Raw genomic sequence first — 20465 nt, forward strand, 5'->3', positions numbered from 1 at the left:
TCTAACCATTCAGTCTAAATACAAAAGGAGCGTTACATTTATTGATATATTTATCAATTTATCACTAATTAAAGGAAAGTATAACATTAAATTGTAACAATGGGTGTTCTTCAAGAGCTATGTTTTTCTAAGCTACACCATGAAAAAGATTTTGATAAGTTTTAGAGGTGTCATAGTGACAACATAAAAAATAACATGTTAACCCATCCAATTTTGTGAATATTTTGTTTCATTTGAGCATAGTTTTCCATGACATGCTTCTCATACAACGTTCTGATCACTATTGAAGGAAAAATTAATGTTAACATAAATATTTCAAAATTGATAAAAGTTAGAAGTATTAATAGGCATCGGGTGGCATGTCGAAAGTGTTCGCATTTTTTCTTACATTTTAATAGTTGAGGGAAAAATAGTCAGTTTGTCAAATCCTGAACCTTTTGATTATTTTAAAAAATGCCCTTAAAAATAAATTTTAAACCCGAATCATGTTTAAAATTCTAACTTTCATACTTTTGACATTTCAAAGTCAACACTTTGAACCCATAACAAATTTGACAATAAATCTATTTTGCATTCTCAAACTTTTAAAAAACTCAAAATTTTCATTTTTGACGCGTAACAAATTTTGACCTAAATATAGTTAATTTGTACCAAATAATCTATTTACCAACTTTTGACCAATAATATAAATTTAAGTTCCATAAAAAACCCGAAACAATTTTAATTTGAGAAACATGATTTATTGTTGATTTTTGAAATTCACCTAAGTATTTTGAAATATGTAGTAAAATAATATGTTAACTTATATTTTAAAAATATATAGATATTATATAAATATAGTGTAAAAGGAAAGTGAATAATTATTGATTTGTTACATATATTAGGGTAAATTAGTTTTGGAGGGAAAAAATGGTGAGAATTAACCAAAGCATGATAAGTGTCTACATTTATTTTACTTTATTAGAATAGGTAGATTAGTAATAATTTTAACTGTTCAAAGCAAAGTTCTAATATGTAACATTCAAGAGTTCCAACTAAGCAAAGTAGGACTGTTCAAAAGGTAAGACCCGACCTTTTTACCTAATACCCTATCCGGACCTTTTACCCTTTTAGGAAAAAACGTGAACCCGAGACCCTACCCTCGAAACAATAAAAAGGTCGGGTATAAATAAGTGTTTTAAGGGTCCAACCCTTTACCCTTTAAGGTAGTAATCACATCTTCTTTTCTGCATTTACTAGTTGCATATCTCATAATGACTTTAATATATGAATCCTAAACAATTATACATTTATTTAATAACATAGTAAAGTCTAACTTCGAAAGTTTATTAACCAATTGAAGTGATACAAATAATATTTACATTTACAAATTGCATGTAGAAAACAAATTCAGTGATTCACATATATATGTTTCCAATCAGCAATATGTCCCTTTATTTTTATTTTTCTTAGTAGTTGGTAAATTTCTGATGAATTATATATGAATTACAAACCTCTCCTAAAATTTAGATTAATCGCGAATCTAATGAATATATATATAGAAACTAGTAAACAGGTCAAGGATTTGAAAAAGGGTTGGACCCTTGAAACCCTTTTACCCTTTAATGTGAAATTTAAATACCCTTAACCCGACCCTTATTATATATTCAGGTCTAATTAAGGGTTTTATGAGTCGGATAATCAGGTTTCAAGGGTCCGACCCTTATCTTGCTCACCCCTAAAGCAAAGAACAAATTAACAAACTTTGAAGTAAATGACTTCAAATAAAATAAATTTTAGGGCTGTAAATCCTTTGACAATTGGAAGTTTGACAAACACAAAATAATAAATTTAAGAAAAAATTCTTAAAATGGGTCATTTATAAAATGAGATTTTAAGTTGGTCCCTCCAAATTCAAGTTTCCAGTTTTGTTCCATAGTCTACGACGTGTTCTCCAGCCCATTTCACTTACGCATGTTCTTGTTCACGACTTTAACGTCGCGGTGCCATACCTGACACCCATGTTCACATCACCCGTGACGGCTTACCGGATCTTATGGTCGGCGACTTGTTGACAAAATACTGGGTTGACGTTCACCAACAATGCTCCGAAATACACTGCAATCTTTGTCATCTTCTGATGAAACACGGTTCGATACTCGTCACCCGTAAGTTTTTTATTGCAATAAAGCGTCAAATCTTGTGTTCGCAAATCTATTCAAACAAGTGACCATTTGCAATACTAGCAATGTTTGTGTTGCAAGAATCTAACAGGTTATAGAGAAACGTGGAGGTAAAATTGTCCATCTCATATTTGATATTCCTTTATTTTGAACCTCTCCATGTTGGAAAAATCCATATAATGTGGCATCATTACCATTTAAATATTATAATAGAAAATTAGTTTTAAATAATCCCAACTACCACCTATTGGCAAATAACAGACCCAACTTTGCACTTGGCTGGTGGCGATCCTAACTAAAGGGGTATTTGTTCTTAACTGGCCGCGACTAATGGATATTAACCTCGTTAGTGATTTGCTGACGTTGACCTTCTTCTCCGGCCGGAAACCTGCAACTCGCCTCCATTCTCCCTAATATCGTTATGCCGTCTCTCTCTCTATCTTTCCCCTCATACGAAACCTAACCGGCGTGTCACCGTTGTTGTCTCCGGCGAAGTCCACCCTCGTCAATTTCCCCTCATATGTAACATTCAAGAGTTCCAACTAAGCAAAGTAGGACTGTTCAAAGGGTAAGACCCGACCTTTTTACCTAATACCCTATCCGGACCTTTTACCCTTTTAGGAAAAAACGTGAACCCGAGACCCTACCCTCGAAACAATAAAAAGGTCGGGTATAAATAAGTGTTTTAAGGGTCCAACCCTTTACCCTTTAAGGTAGTAATCACATCTTCTTTTCTGCATTTACTAGTTGCATATCTCATAATGACTTTAATATATGAATCCTAAACAATTATACATTTATTTAATAACATAGTAAAGTCTAACTTCGAAAGTTTATTAACCAATTGAAGTGATACAAATAATATTTACATTTACAAATTGCATGTAGAAAACAAATTCAGTGATTCACATATATATGTTTCCAATCAGCAATATGTCCCTTTATTTTTATTTTTCTTAGTAGTTGGTAAATTTCTGATGAATTATATATGAATTACAAACCTCTCCTAAAATTTAGATTAATCGCGAATCTAATGAATATATATATAGAAACTAGTAAACAGGTCAAGGATTTGAAAAAGGGTTGGACCCTTGAAACCCTTTTACCCTTTAATGTGAAATTTAAATACCCTTAACCCGACCCTTATTATATATTCAGGTCTAATTAAGGGTTTTATGAGTCGGATAATCAGGTTTCAAGGGTCCGACCCTTATCTTGCTCACCCCTAAAGCAAAGAACAAATTAACAAACTTTGAAGTAAATGACTTCAAATAAAATAAATTTTAGGGCTGTAAATCCTTTGACAATTGGAAGTTTGACAAACACAAAATAATAAATTTAAGAAAAAATTCTTAAAATGGGTCATTTATAAAATGAGATTTTAAGTTGGTCCCTCCAAATTCAAGTTTCCAGTTTTGTTCCATAGTCTACGACGTGTTCTCCAGCCCATTTCACTTACGCATGTTCTTGTTCACGACTTTAACGTCGCGGTGCCATACCTGACACCCATGTTCACATCACCCGTGACGGCTTACCGGATCTTATGGTCGGCGACTTGTTGACAAAATACTGGGTTGACGTTCACCAACAATGCTCCGAAATACACTGCAATCTTTGTCATCTTCTGATGAAACACGGTTCGATACTCGTCACCCGTAAGTTTTTTATTGCAATAAAGCGTCAAATCTTGTGTTCGCAAATCTATTCAAACAAGTGACCATTTGCAATACTAGCAATGTTTGTGTTGCAAGAATCTAACAGGTTATAGAGAAACGTGGAGGTAAAATTGTCCATCTCATATTTGATATTCCTTTATTTTGAACCTCTCCATGTTGGAAAAATCCATATAATGTGGCATCATTACCATTTAAATATTATAATAGAAAATTAGTTTTAAATAATCCCAACTACCACCTATTGGCAAATAACAGACCCAACTTTGCACTTGGCTGGTGGCGATCCTAACTAAAGGGGTATTTGTTCTTAACTGGCCGCGACTAATGGATATTAACCTCGTTAGTGATTTGCTGACGTTGACCTTCTTCTCCGGCCGGAAACCTGCAACTCGCCTCCATTCTCCCTAATATCGTTATGCCGTCTCTCTCTCTATCTTTCCCCTCATACGAAACCTAACCGGCGTGTCACCGTTGTTGTCTCCGGCGAAGTCCACCCTCGTCAATTTCCCCTCATATGTAACATTCAAGAGTTCCAACTAAGCAAAGTAGGACTGTTCAAAGGGTAAGACCCGACCTTTTTACCTAATACCCTATCCGGACCTTTTACCCTTTTAGGAAAAAACGTGAACCCGAGACCCTACCCTCGAAACAATAAAAAGGTCGGGTATAAATAAGTGTTTTAAGGGTCCAACCCTTTACCCTTTAAGGTAGTAATCACATCTTCTTTTCTGCATTTACTAGTTGCATATCTCATAATGACTTTAATATATGAATCCTAAACAATTATACATTTATTTAATAACATAGTAAAGTCTAACTTCGAAAGTTTATTAACCAATTGAAGTGATACAAATAATATTTACATTTACAAATTGCATGTAGAAAACAAATTCAGTGATTCACATATATATGTTTCCAATCAGCAATATGTCCCTTTATTTTTATTTTTCTTAGTAGTTGGTAAATTTCTGATGAATTATATATGAATTACAAACCTCTCCTAAAATTTAGATTAATCGCGAATCTAATGAATATATATATAGAAACTAGTAAACAGGTCAAGGATTTGAAAAAGGGTTGGACCCTTGAAACCCTTTTACCCTTTAATGTGAAATTTAAATACCCTTAACCCGACCCTTATTATATATTCAGGTCTAATTAAGGGTTTTATGAGTCGGATAATCAGGTTTCAAGGGTCCGACCCTTATCTTGCTCACCCCTAAAGCAAAGAACAAATTAACAAACTTTGAAGTAAATGACTTCAAATAAAATAAATTTTAGGGCTGTAAATCCTTTGACAATTGGAAGTTTGACAAACACAAAATAATAAATTTAAGAAAAAATTCTTAAAATGGGTCATTTATAAAATGAGATTTTAAGTTGGTCCCTCCAAATTCAAGTTTCCAGTTTTGTTCCATAGTCTACGACGTGTTCTCCAGCCCATTTCACTTACGCATGTTCTTGTTCACGACTTTAACGTCGCGGTGCCATACCTGACACCCATGTTCACATCACCCGTGACGGCTTACCGGATCTTATGGTCGGCGACTTGTTGACAAAATACTGGGTTGACGTTCACCAACAATGCTCCGAAATACACTGCAATCTTTGTCATCTTCTGATGAAACACGGTTCGATACTCGTCACCCGTAAGTTTTTTATTGCAATAAAGCGTCAAATCTTGTGTTCGCAAATCTATTCAAACAAGTGACCATTTGCAATACTAGCAATGTTTGTGTTGCAAGAATCTAACAGGTTATAGAGAAACGTGGAGGTAAAATTGTCCATCTCATATTTGATATTCCTTTATTTTGAACCTCTCCATGTTGGAAAAATCCATATAATGTGGCATCATTACCATTTAAATATTATAATAGAAAATTAGTTTTAAATAATCTCAACTATCACCTATTGGCAAATAACAGACCCAACTTTGCACTTGGCTGGTGGCGATCCTAACTAAAGGGGTATTTGTTCTTAACTGGCCGCGACTAATGGATATTAACCTCGTTAGTGATTTGCTGACGTTGACCTTCTTCTCCGGCCGGAAACCTGCAACTCGCCTCCATTCTCCCTAATATCGTTACGCCGTCTCTCTCTCTATCTTTCCCCTCATACGAAACCTAACCGGCGTGTCACCGTTGTTGTCTCCGGCGAAGTCCACCCTCGTCAATTGTGCGTCATTCGAGGTAATTGACACTTCATTCGACTAGTTTTAACCCCCTTAACAAAAGCCCTATGCTTATTTTGTAAATCGTGTAACATTGATTTCGAATTTTTGAAAATAAGATCGGGTCTGGTATATAGGGATTGGCCATGGAAGAAGATGTAATGTACTTCATTTTCAAATTTCCGATGTATTTTGAAGAGGGAGGGAGATGGTGTAATGATATTAGGGAGACTGGAGGTGAGTTGCAGGTTTCCGGCAGGTTTTCGGCCGGAAAATAAGGTCAACGTCAGCAAATCACTGACGGGGTTAACATCTGTTAGTCGCGGCCCCTTAAAAATACCCCTTTAGTTAGGACCGCCACCAGCCAAGTGCAAAGTTGGGTCTGTTATTTGCCAATAGGTGATAGTTGGGATTATTTAAAACCAATTTTCCTATTATAATTAGTCAAATAACCTAATTGGGCCATAAGATATATGGGCTATTTGATGGACATGCCCATATATATGTTAGGATTTACCTTAGATGTCACATAACAACAACAGAGAAAAACACACACCAATAATTTTCTCTCTAAGATCTTCATCAATCAGTGACATCATAACGAAACCGAATCAGGAATCATCATCGCACCGTCTTCCTTCTCTAAGGTTTTGTTTCATACAAGTAAGTTATAGTATTATGATGTCTATTTCTTATTAATGATTGAATTTACATATTAGGGTTTATATTTTGCACATGTCTCAATGATATAGTCAACATGTGGTATCAGAGCTTTATGTTGATTATATCGATTCATAACGTTTGTTTGCCAGCAAATGAAAAGGGTAATTTATGAGCTTGTTATTTAGACAGAGATGAATTAATAATCGTCTGATGTGTTGTTCGAAAAAAAAAATTTCTATTGAAACAAATATGCTTTGTGAGAATGCGTTTTCAAATAAGTTAAATGACTTCATGGATTTGTATTGATTTTGAAAACTGTGAATCGAACAAAAACCTTCTGACTTTATGATTGTGAAATTAATTTTGATCCACACAACTTTAAATTAAATTTGATGCTATTGTCTTATTTTCACAAAGTATTAACTTTCCATTTATATACAAATGTAAATTTCTGAAAATGCTTAAGAATCGATTTAAGCGAAAACTTAGAATCATGATAGCGTATGTGAAACTTAGATATGCAAATATAAGTTTTGGTTTGTTTGTTCTCCACGTAACAAAATATTATTTATTCCAATGTCCCGAAAAGATAAAAAAATTGAACAATCATTAAAATCAATTTTGTCCATCGATGTTTTCAAGTTTACCAACCTTAGAAATTTCATCGGTTGTTTTTTGAATATATCGTTACTTACAAAACTAAGAAATTTAATCGGTTGTTTCATGCGTAAGATTGATTGCTAGAAATTGGTGAAAGACATATTATTATTGCATAAAGTTTATGACCATGATTTTAAATATTTGTTTCCATTATTTTTCCTCCCATAATCAAGAAAAGTTGACTTTTATATGCAATCCTTATGAAATCTTATACATTCTCACCTACCGATCTATGCCAATTAATTTGCTGCTGGATGCATTTAACAATTTAGCTTAAGTTTGATGCTACTTCCAATAAATGTTAAGTATGGGTATCAAACGAAAGTTTAAATTTCACTAATATTTTCTTCCAATCGGAAGTTTAATTTTATTAATAACTTTATTTAAGTTGGTGACTTATTTTTTGGTGAATTAATTTATCACAAATTTCATCAAACTTTCACTAAATTTTGGTGAATTACTTTTGCTTAGTTTTCGTGAATTATTTTATCAAACGACACTAAGTTATCCAAACTAACTTCTAATGCTTGAATTCCAACGACAATTTAGTTTCGCTCATTTTGTTTTTGCTCAAGCTAAGTTTTATCTATACTTTTATTTTGTTATTAGTTTTGGGTGAAATTGCTTTCGCGCATCATTATTTAAATTTTCGCTTGAAACAAACCTTAGTAACTTTCGTTTGAATATTCAAATGGCCTAGTTTCACTCAAATAAACGAAACTTTGTGGCTTAACTTGCGAGCGGCCAAACTTTCGTGTGACTCAAGATTACGAATAGCCAAAGCTTTCGTTTTATTGAACACACGAATGGTCTAATTTCCGTATGCCATAAGCTTTCGAGTAAACGAACTTAAAACTGCCACTTATTTTGAATATCATTATTCTGCACGTAAATTTATTTATATTTAAAACCATAACTTTCGCATTAGTTTCGCGCAAGTTAAAATTTTAATGGTTACTTTAATGAAGGATTGGGTGATTGAACCAACAAGATATCATTTGATTTGAATTTGAAGTCTAATGAAACCATTTTACGTAATTATGTGTTTTGTCAAAACAAAATAAACCCAGCGGCTACTTGTTTTGATGGTATACATGATGAACTATTGGCCTTATTTACATAGACATTTCATTTCTGCCCAAAGGTGACGTGTTATGTTTATGAGCCCTTACTTTATTTACGTGCGTTCATTATATTTGAACCAAAGTTCAAGTAGAACCTTACTCCTTATGTATGTTCATAATATTTAAATTTTGGTCTTAGTCAACGCGAAACCAAAATTCAAATAGAACCTTAAGTCAGTCTTTTATGTTGATGTCATAATTGACTTTATCTTCAATACATTTGTTTTGTCTGCCTTGTTGACTACCCTTAATTTAGCTTATTTAAACTCTTCTATTCATATCAATCTAGTATCCACTTTAAGTCCTTGGCTTGTCATCGAACTTTGCCACTTAGATGAACATGGTTAAAATCGCTCTTGGAATGATGGATCTTGATTATGCGTGAAGACATGACGCCCTCGTAGCTCTTACTGCTTGAAGAACTGCAAATTAGAAATTAGAGCATGATAAATGGGACTAGTCAAACATAATGTCTTTTATAATCATCAATAATTCCATATCAAGTGTCATCAGGAGAGCTAAATGGATTAGACATGGAGATCGATAAATGTTTTCTAGTTTTTTTTTTAATCGTAACTTCTCTTCCTACACATTTTGATGCTTCTAAGATCAACTATAACACTCATAAAAGACAAATAGTCACCGATGAGTTGATAAGCAATAAGTGTGCAAAAGGAAAAGCGACTGAAAACTAGAAAAACCGAAAGTTGCGTATGTCACTACTAGTAACTCGCATAAGAAGTAGGGGAAATTCAAAGAGGAAAGTTTTACGGTCCATAAATCTAAATCAAGTACTTTCTCAACCATAATGTTTCTAAGGGACAATCACATGCTAATTGTTCCATAATAAAGGACGCATGCGATGGGATTGTCAAAATTCAAGGTGGGACTAACTAAGAAAGGGATTTCTTACAATCCAAAAACTAGAAAGAAACCAGAGAACTTTTAGAACGAGTGTCGGTGACGAACTTAATGATGTCGTAGGAACCATGCAATTTATTATGAAAAACTTGTCATTTTATTACACTTTATGATACCTTAATTTAGTATCACTACCAAAGTTAGACAATGATGGTTATGAAGTTTTGCATGGGTGTGACAAAGTCACTATTTGTTAAACTTTTAAATTCTTGTTTTTGCTTGTCTTGATTGAAATCTCTATAATTTACGTGTACTTGTATTTAGTTAAAGAGAAAAACAATATAAATTATCTGACAAATTTAAAACCTTTATGTCTAAAGTTAAAATTAAACTTAAGCATAAGATAAAGGTAAACTGATCAGTTAGACGGGGTAATTATTATGGCCAACATACGAATTTACCACTTCGGGTACTTCTTAGCATAACGTCAATGCTAAGAGAAGAATTAGAACCCTTGACGATATGGTTGGAAGTATGTTAGCAAACTCAAATCATCCGAACTTTTTATGGACTGAGGCCGTGAAGACAATGTTCAAATATTTTGTCCCTAAAAATCATTTTGAGATTAGGACAAGAAGGAGCCAAGCTTAGGATATATGAAAGTATGGGGTTGTCTTGCCAAAGCTAAACTTTATAATACTCTATAACGAGAACTTGACTTGAGGGCTGCCAGTTGTTACTCTATAGGATATCCCAAACATTCTAAGGGATTTAAATTCTATTACCCTACGTATACTACTCGCATAGTAGAAACTCGTAATGTTGAGTTTCTAAAGAACTCCAAGATTAGTGGGAGCAGTGAAAGTGAAGTCTTTGATTTCCAAGAAGTGCAAGAGGAGGGGGGATGGGCTCTTCAACTTTACCTCCTATTACACCTCTTGTACATAACACTGCACCACCTAATGTTTCCTTAGAAAATAATGCTTCAAATATTCCTGAGAGTTAAGGCACCTCAAACACACAATAGTAAAAACCTGACCCTATTAACGATCAAGAACCCGAAAATCAACTTGAGGGTCATACAAGTCTAAAAGGCATTCTAACTTTGATGCTTATGTAACCTACCTTGATGAAGATAATTTGAATTTAGGAAAGTATAATTATCAAGCCTCTTATAATGAAGCCATTAGTAGCGATCAGTCTTGTGAATGGAATATATCTATGATTGATGAGCTTGATTCCATGAATTAAAATGACCTTTGGGAGTTGGTCAAATTACCTGAGGGTGTAAAACCCGTAGGTTGTAAATTGGTTTACAAAACTAAATTAGTCCCGAACGAAAACGTTGAAAATTATAAAGCAAGATTGACTGCTAAAGGCTATACCCAAAAGAGAGTATTATTAGGTAACCTTCTCACCTGTATTATAGAAGGTTTCCTTGAGTATTGGTATGACATTAGTAGCAAATTATGACTTAAGGCTACATTAGATTGATGTCAAGAATTACTCTCCTAAATATTGACTTGCATAAAGACGTGTTCATAACTCAAACTAATTAGTTTGTAAGCTAAAGAAATCCAAATATGGGCTAAAATAGATATAACGTCAATTGGTACTTAAAGTTCGATGAAATTATGAAGAATACATGCTTTATAAAAACCAAGTGGATCAATTCACCTACCTCAAAATGAGTAGAAGCAATTTTACTATACTTGTCATTTACACGGAAGATATTTTTCTGGCAAGTAATAGCTTAGATTTATTGCATGGGTCAAAGCGATCATTCTCGCGTAATTTTGACATGATAGATCTCCGAGAAGCTCCTTATGTATTAGACATCAAAATAAACCGAGATCGTATCCTTATGAGACAGCTAACAATCTCCATAATGATGGCTGAATATGTTGTAGTGTACAATGCAACGTGCCATGGAATATTGTTAGAAAATTTGATAAGTGGACTCAAAATTGTTTAACTCCATATCATGAAAATTGAAGATATACTTTAACAAGTCAGTTGCCATTAGTTTCTCGAACAGTAAAAGTTCGAGTGGCGCTGCATTATGTTTTGATGCAAAGTACTTGTTCGTAGTCGCACGTGAACGAGTAGAGGAAAATAACCTTTGTATCGAATACACTAACACTATAAATATGCTATAAGGATCTGAAAACTTAAGGTCTCCCACCCATAAGTATCTGATAACTTATAACGCGGATGGGTATAAGCAGAGACATTGTATAATAGCATATGGTGTGTATGAATTATTATGATTTCCTCAAATGCTTTGTTTTTTGTCTATAATAAAGTTTATGTGCACATTATGATCTATAGACAAAATTTATGCAAATTAATTAATTACCTTAAAGGGTTTATTCCCGTTATTTGATACTAAGTTTTAAATGTTGTATGTTGAGACTATAGTATGACTGTTGGGGATCTCGAGTTATCAGTAACTCGAACGATTGTAACTATCTACTATAGTTTCAATGCACAATTTGATGAGTGTTTAACTTGGCCACTAATTTAACGAATTACTCATCATAAATGGTTATTCAGCCAAGTGGAAGAATGTTGGAAAAACCCATATAATGTGGTATCATTACCATTTAAATATTATAATTAGTCAAATAACCTAATTGGGCCATAAGATATATGGGCTATTTGATGGACATACCCATATATATATTAGGATTTACCTTAGATGTCACATAACAACAACAGAGAAAAACACACACCAATAATTTTCACTCTAAGATCTCCATCAATCAGTGACATCATAACGGAACCGATTCAGGAATCATCATCGCACCGTCTTCCTTCTCTAAGGTTTTGTTTCATACAAGTAAGTTATAGTATTATGATGTCTATTTCTTATTAATGATTGAATTTACATATTAGGGTCTATATTTTGCACATGTCTCAACGATATAATCAACACTCCATTTCTCCAATTTGTCAACAAGTCGCCAGCCATGAGATTAAGCCGTCAACGGCGATGTGAACACGGGTGTCAGGTATGGCAGCCGGCATTGACGTCGTGAACAAGAGCATGTATAACATATCGTCTACGATGAAATGGGCTAGAGAACACCTCGTAGACGACCTATTCCGGCCACGTGTCATTCTCCGACTCATTTAGTAACACGTCGTCGATATTCCTTAACATGTCGATGGCGACGAGATACATATGCGACAAAACTAGAAATTTGAATTTGAAAAGACAAATTTGGAATCTCATTTTATTAATGGGTCATTTTAAGAAATTTTCCGGAATTTAATTAGAAGGCAATTGGGAAAGTTGCCTATTCCAATTTTCATTTATTTCCAAATTCAATTAATTGCAATTTAATTAGACATATGACTAATTGCAACTTATTTTCATGGATGATTAATTGCAATTTTAGTTTTGGCACCTGTATCAGGTTCACGGTCTAAATTCTTGGCCTTTTAACTTATTAAACATTAATGTTGCAGGAAAAAAAAAACCCTAGTATTTATAGAACATGTTAATGAAATGGGGGCTTTTGTTGTTTGGAGCCCCAAGCCCTAGCTTGGCTTATTAAAACCATTGGGCCGGCACTGTTGCATATTGTCATACCATAAAGATTTATATGCTTTTGTATAGGTTTATTGAATTTAAATAGTCTCAACTATCAACTATTGGTCATCATCACCAGTCACAAGTCACAATTAACAAAATATTTGCTAGTTCTCATCTTTTAACATATTTTCCACCAGTGGACCCTGACGACGGAATAACGTTTTTGCCCGAAAAACTCAACCATTTTCCGCTGGAAAACTCACCCTAAACATCACCACCACCACCATTTGAACGTTACCACTGACCACCAACTTACTCACCACCAATCAACCACTAGCGCTTGAACACCAATGCTGACATTCATCACCTAAACACCACCACCACTTGAGCACCATCATCTGACTTTGACGGTGGCTTTAGGATTCTGACGACCTTAATAACGGAGGTGTTTACTAGAAAAAAAAATTAAAGATTTGATCTAAGGTTACAAAGAGGTTTAGGACGAAAAGGCTTAGTTTTTTTGGCCAAAAACGTTTTTCCGGCTACCGGAACTAACAACGTTAGGATTCTATTAGTTAATGTCTATCGGTGGAACACGAAAATATGTTCATTGGTGGGCTGGCCGCCAACAAACATTTCATTACTTGGAACCGGTGACGGAAAATAGTTAATAATTAGGATTATCTAAATCTAACAAACCTTTTGTATATGATATGATAAGATACAGTTTTAACAAAAAAGAGAGAGATGAAAACCTAAGTAAACCACTCTATAGGATAACACATGCCATGGGAAGGTTATGAGCGACTCGGGGTGTTATGTGTCATCTTCGTTTTTTCGCTTAGTAATGTAAATTTTCACGATTTTATTCGAAAATTTTTATAGGTATTGAGTCCAAACGCTTCTAAAATATTTTTCTGTGATGTCGGTCACCCATTTCAATAAGCCCAAGCTTCGTCACTATATATAATACATAAGTAAAAGGCAAATTAAAACATTTGTTTTAAGGGTTTTATAATTTCTAATGCAGAAGGTGCATGTGTATAAAGGGATAAAATGGTCTTTTAAACATAATCCACCCACGCTCATTTGATTTCAACAAATATAATTACAATTATGGTACCTCAACTTCACTCAAATTTTGTTAATTTAAGAAATACTTACAACTTTGACCTCTCATATTTACCCACTTTTAACTCAGCTATATCCTTTTTTTTATTTTGATTTTATATGTTTTACAAAAATATGATTAAAAAAATCCGAGCATACCCATTTAAGCAGGCTTATTTTTGTCAACATTCAAATATAAATTTTTTTCAAATCAAATAGACGGTTTGAAATGTACAAGTTTTACTACATGAATATATACATGAATGTACAAGTTTTCAAATGATAAATGTATATAATTTCATTCAATTAATTGCATATCTGACCTTTTATCTATTTGATAAAAAACATAAATAAACTTGTTATAATTAAAAAAGTTTCCACTTATCAATATATTCCACTATTTAATATACAACTTTGGCCCCTCATATATATCTAAATATTACTTAACTTTATTCTTTTTTTATTCATTTTATATATTTTACAACAATATGATTAATAGTACTAAAGTTATATAAATATCAAAATAATCATGATGAACTCAACTTTAAGATTTCACCTTTAATTTGGAGCTAGCCTGAGTCGGCTTGGAGTAAAGTTCGATTCAAGCTAACCTTGGCTCACTAACAATCTTAAAATATTATTTCCGCTACATCATGCGTGCACTCGACTAGTACTTTATTATAACCAACGTTTTTGTCGTTGTATTTGTACATCATGATATAAATGCACGGTACATGTGTTTAGGTGGTAGGAGAAGCTTCATACGGAACTACCCCCATGAAAACATATATTATTTATTATTAAATTTGATATTAAAAGGAGAGGTTGCTTACTTCTCAATATCTCAAAATCTACTTCCTATTTGCCAATGGAGGAGCAAAGGTATCTTAGTTTCATCCATCACTATCAAATCTTGATCATATTTTATTCGAAACTTAATAAAGTTAATAGCATGCTCACGAATTTTGTTTTTTTTATTTTTTAATCCAGATGTGCAATAGTTACAGGAGGAAGCAGAGGAATTGGACTCGAAATATGTCGTCAGCTTGCTTTAACTGGAGTAAAGGTCATATTAACATCTAGAAATCAAAGTCACGGGGAAGAAGCTGTGGAGAAACTCAATGTTTCCGGACTTTCAAACGTGATTTTCCATCAACTAGACATTAATGATTCGTCAAGTATCGAATGTTTAACCAAATTTGTCCAAACACGCTTTGGAAAGCTTGATATCTTGGTTAGCAAAACCCATGCTTAGATATTTTTAAACTTTTTTACATTTTAAAGCATTAGATAATGGATTTTACATTTATGGTTGTAAATTATTATAAGAAAGTGTTTAGGATATCATTTTAACTCAAAACTTTTTAAAAATTTTGCAGATCAATAATGCAGCAGAACTTGGATTACTTATCATACATGAAAAAGAATTTGCAGCCGGAGGAGGATTTGTAAGTGTTTTTATATGAGTATTATTAACCATGTCGTTATATTATTTCAAACATAACTACATCATTAAAAATATTTTCACATATATTTTTTTTATTTGAAACAATTAACTCACACACTCTTAATCGTATTCGTAAAGATATACAAATGTTTACTATGAGACTCGAATCTTCACCCGTGATGAATGACACCACCATGTACACAAAATATTTTGATATGTTTAAATTTGTAATTGTCTTATTACAATATTTTCTTATCTTTGTAATTGTCTTATTGCAAAAACATTTATTTCATGGTGGGTCCCACCTTTTGACCCTGCAGCAAACATCATATGTTGTCGGTTGGTTGTTGCGATAAAAACAATTCACTTTAATATGTATATCTATTAATATTTTATGAATCAAACTTCATAATAATATAATAATACAGTATATTTGTTTTAAATAGTCCCAACTATCAACTTTTCGTCGTTGTTAATCTCGATAAAAATAAAATAGTTTGTGACAGTCTCACATTTTAGAATGTTTGCTTCAAATGATCAATGACTAACGGAAGCGTAACCCCGTTAGTCTCTTGCCGCTAGATAAACGCTTTTTGCCGGAAAACTCAACCTGAATACTATCACAACCACCACGGCAGCCGACCGACAACCACTGCCTAAACACCACCACCACCACTTGAACACCAGCGTTAACCACCACCACCGCTGACAACCACTATCGAAACACCACCACACGGTTTCAACCTGAAAAAGGAGCTTCCGGGCTGAAAACTTCTGACGACCTCTATAATTGGGCTTATATGCTAAAAAAAATTCCTAAAGGTCTGATCTAAGGTTTCAAAGATGTTTGGGGCGAAATAGTTGAGTTTTTCGGTCGAAAAAAAAAAGGATTCCATTCAAAAACTTTTTTCTAGCGACCATAGACTAACGAAGTTACGGTTCCATTAGTCATGGATCATTGGAAGCAAACATGTTAAAATGTGGTACCGTAATAAGACATTTAGTTAGTTAAAACCGGCAGCGACCAAAAGGTAATAGTTAAGATTATTTAAAACCAATATACCTAATGATATATATTTAACTCTCCTTGAAATTTAAACCAAAAAAAGAACAAATTGGCAAGGGAGTAAATTAGATTTATTAGTGTAAGCAATAATAAAGATAACATTCGTCGTTAGAAAAAACAAATATTTATAAAGGTTTAAAGAACAAAAACTGACTCTGTAATTCTGTAAACCGAGCCAATACTTTACCTTTCTTAAACCGAGCCGATTCATGGTTTATGGTTTAAAATCGGGTTTAACAAATTGGTTCACGGTTTGAAATTTGTACAATTGGTTGCCTTTATTGTTTTGTTTCAACTTTTAGAATATGTTGATTGCATTCATGTATATGTATAATATGCTTAAATCTCTTCATCATGTTTATAAACAATCTTGCAACTTTGAACTAAAAGCTAGTTCAAACGATCTAACCGAACCATTTTCACGGGTTGTGCCAGACCCTCAGCCAGCTAACCCAGTCGGTTTGGCTTGCCATTTTGAAATTGTAATTAACAATTTAGCATATATATATTTTTTTCCAAACTCAGTTGTTGAACCAGATCATGACTTCTAGTTTATACATGTGATTCACCTTATAATGTGATGTGGTTATGTGTCGGATTAGTTACAAGTTCTCGATGAAAAGGCGCATCTTTTAACCAATATTATGGAACAACCTTATGAATTGGGAGAAAAGTGTGAAAACGAATTTCTATGCAACCAAAGCGGTTACAGAATCGCTTATTCCTCTTCTCCAACTCTCTAAATCTCCCAGAATTGTGAACGTAAGCTCTGTCTATGGAGACTTATACGTAAGTAATCGACTCATTTACACAAAAACAAAGAAAATTCGCATATAATTTACAAACTTGCATACCATTCATGTTTTTTCTTACTTTTAGTGGTTTCACAATGAAAAGTTGAAAGAAGAGTTGCACGACGTTGACAACCTAACTGAAGAGAGAATCGATGAGATAATCCAGTGGTTTTTGAGCGATTTTAAGACTGGTAAGTTGCAGGAGAATGGATGGCTGTTAACAGTCTCTGCTTACAAAGTTTCAAAAGCTGCTCTTAATGCTTACACAAGGTTGTTGGCAAGAAAGTATAAGAGTATTCTTGTGAACTGTGTGCATCCAGGGTATGTTGTGACGGATATGACATCTCAAACCGGACTTATTACAGTGGAACAAGGTGCTAAAGGTCCGGCGGCAGCTGCTTTATTGCCAGATAACGGGCCTTCTGGCGTATACTTCAATCAGACACAAATAGCTCCGTTTTCGTCGAGTATGCCAGTTATATAGAAGCATTATATCATGGGGAATGATGTGTGTAATGAAGTTGCTTCTATATTTATCTTCAGTTTGTTATATGAATCTTGACTTAATAAATAAAAAATGGTGATAGTTAATAAAGTTAAAGATTAACGAACATCATACACTATCATATCGTACGCACATACACTTACATATACAAAATAACATTATTAGATCATACAAAGTTGCTTCTATTTTTATTATAGTTCGAGCATGTTTGGGATTGAGTTTGAAAAATGTTTATTGGCTTATTGGTGTTTCAAAAAGCGAATAAATTAAAATGTGTTTGGCAATCACAAAAATTTTTCTTATTTTAGATTTTTGAAAGGGTTGAAAAGCAATTTTCAAAAGCCCCAAATCCTAGCTTTTCAAAATGGCTTTTTGAAAAAGCCTATAAGTCAATAAGCATTTTTCAAACTCAATCCCAAATATCCTCTTCTTTTACATGTATCCCTTTGAAAATTTGAGTTACTCTTGTCCTTTATTATATTTAGGAAAAGAGTTAAGTGCCATTTTAGTACATGTGGTTTGTTCAATTACGCAACTTTAGTATCGTTTTTGAATTTTTTTGCAAATGGCTACTTTAGTTTTCTAAAACTTGCAATTATAGTACTTTTTTTTAACCTCGTCTATTTTTTCCGTTAAACCAGGTGTACTTTGATAATTTCCTTTATTTTTATTTATTTTCTCTTTTCTTTTAATCACATTTCTTTTAATTAAATTTTCTCTTTCCTCTTTTCTCTCCCTCTGTATTCTATACAACACCATCACACACACAATATCCATCTTCTTTACCGTTTAGAGATAAGTTTTATATCGATCGAATCATATGGTTCGTCCGATCAAAAGCTCTAAAACATCGATTTGAAACTTGGAAAAAACTTAACGGCGTTAAGTGTTTTTTAACGGAGGTCCATTGAGACAAAATAGTTGAAAGTTGGGACCGCTTGTAGTGATTTTTAAAGTTGGGATTATTATCGGCCAATACATAAAAGTTAGAATTATTAATTTGCCTTATATTTATTACTATCTCATTGTCACAACCTCACAATCATACATGTAAAACGAGAGAACAAACGGAAAAAAAAGGTAGCCTGCGAAAACATGTTAACTTAAAGCTTTAACTTTTGATCTTAATATATTTATTATGGAGTTCATGAACAATAATAGTTATTTAAAAGGATCAGCCTTATTTTAATTTAGTAATTTAAAATAGACTTTAATCGACAAACCTTAGTTGCTGGTGGTACAACGGATCTTTTGGTGTGAACAACAGTGTCTTTGTTAAGATGAACAAACTAAGGCGGAGATGGAGACGTGCTGGGAGATAAGAATCAGACGAATAGAATTGGGGTTTTAAAATGTTTTTATTCTACCCGTTTAAGATAGCCATACCCGCAGCCCGACCCATAGCTTGTGAATTTTCAATTTTAGGATCATCGAGAGGGTTTATTCTCAAATGGAGGCATGTGGTAGCTGGAGAAAAAGGGAATGGAGGCATGTGGTAGCTGGAGAAAAAGGGGAGTGCGACGTGAGAGCTTTAAACGCTTTAATTTTACTAGTAGAGGAGTCCGCCGCAACGCGGGGACGCAACAGGAATTCAATTGGCAGCGTTTCGATATGTTATCATTTACCTAACCAATTATTTGTTTCAGTAACATAACCTACGTTTATTTTCACTTACATAATTGCATTAAGAACTATTAACAATCAACAAATTTGATAAACCCACATGAATACTACGAACAGTGGTAACTCTATCCTTGAATGATGGTATTTCACCAAGTACATACAACTACAAGGAAAAAGATCACATTAAAAAAAATACAAAAATTGGAAACCATGTTAATTAGAGAATTTTCATTTTTCCATAATGTTGCGAGTCAACGCAACCAAATTGTCCTTTTTCATTCTTTCGCTAGTTACCAGGTCCACGACACGACCATGGTTCCTATTTAGAAAACATATTTGCCCGGTAACTAACTCACCAACACATATTTTCTTTATCTTGTTTACCAGATGCAGGAACTGTTAAAAACTGCTACATGGCAACTTCTAGAAGCCTAAAAGCCTCTAAAACATCTTTCTTTTCAACCTTTTTTGAAAAGGGAATTCGGGCAAGGGCCTCAGTGAGGCGCATAACATTTTCAAGTTCTCTAGGAGTAGCCGTTATCATTGTACAAGCGAATTTTAACTACGTAACAAGATCTAAGGACCTTTTTACTACTTCCGGGAAAACTTCCTCTTCTTTCCATTGTAACGTAGCCATTTTTCAGCTCAGCAGCAGCTTCTTTAGACAACCATGGACGTATGTGTTTTAGTTATAACTTAAATAGCAATCAAAGTAGGAAGTTCCATGAGAGCGTGTTCATAATTCTGCACACAAAAGTCCCTTCAGCACTCAATTATAATTACTTCATCAATTCCGACCCAAAAAAGTCAACAATGTGAAAAACAGAAAAGAATGGTTAAGTTGACCAAAATCACTTTTGATCCTAGAAAGAAAAGGCATATTTGACAAAAAAAGAGTTAAACTCGACAAAAAAGTAGAGAATGACCGGACACCGAATCAACAACATACTTTCCAATATACCCAAATTACCCTTTGCGTTATTCAACTTTCCTTTCAGTAAACTGACCATTTGGCCCCTGGATTCCGTTAATATTAGGTTACATCTTTTAACCCGTAATCCCA

At 33.6% G+C, this 20465-nt stretch overlaps 1 pseudogene across 1 annotated transcript; it reads left to right on the forward strand.

The window, feature by feature from the left end:
* Positions 1 to 14826: 14826 nt before the first annotated feature.
* On the forward strand, positions 14827 to 17796 carry LOC143565837 (short-chain dehydrogenase/reductase 1-like; annotated as a pseudogene). The gene is made up of 5 exons (XR_013141137.1): positions 14827 to 14849; positions 14958 to 15201; positions 15347 to 15415; positions 17083 to 17269; positions 17360 to 17796. The product of XR_013141137.1 is annotated as a short-chain dehydrogenase/reductase 1-like (transcript).
* The last annotated feature ends 2669 nt before the right edge of the window (positions 17797 to 20465 follow it).

This window comes from Bidens hawaiensis, unplaced genomic scaffold (assembly GCF_021521415.1).
Source record: "Bidens hawaiensis isolate Kalapana, Puna unplaced genomic scaffold, B.hawaiensis_p1.1 tig00022546_1, whole genome shotgun sequence".
NCBI classification, from domain to species: domain Eukaryota; kingdom Viridiplantae; phylum Streptophyta; class Magnoliopsida; order Asterales; family Asteraceae; genus Bidens; species Bidens hawaiensis.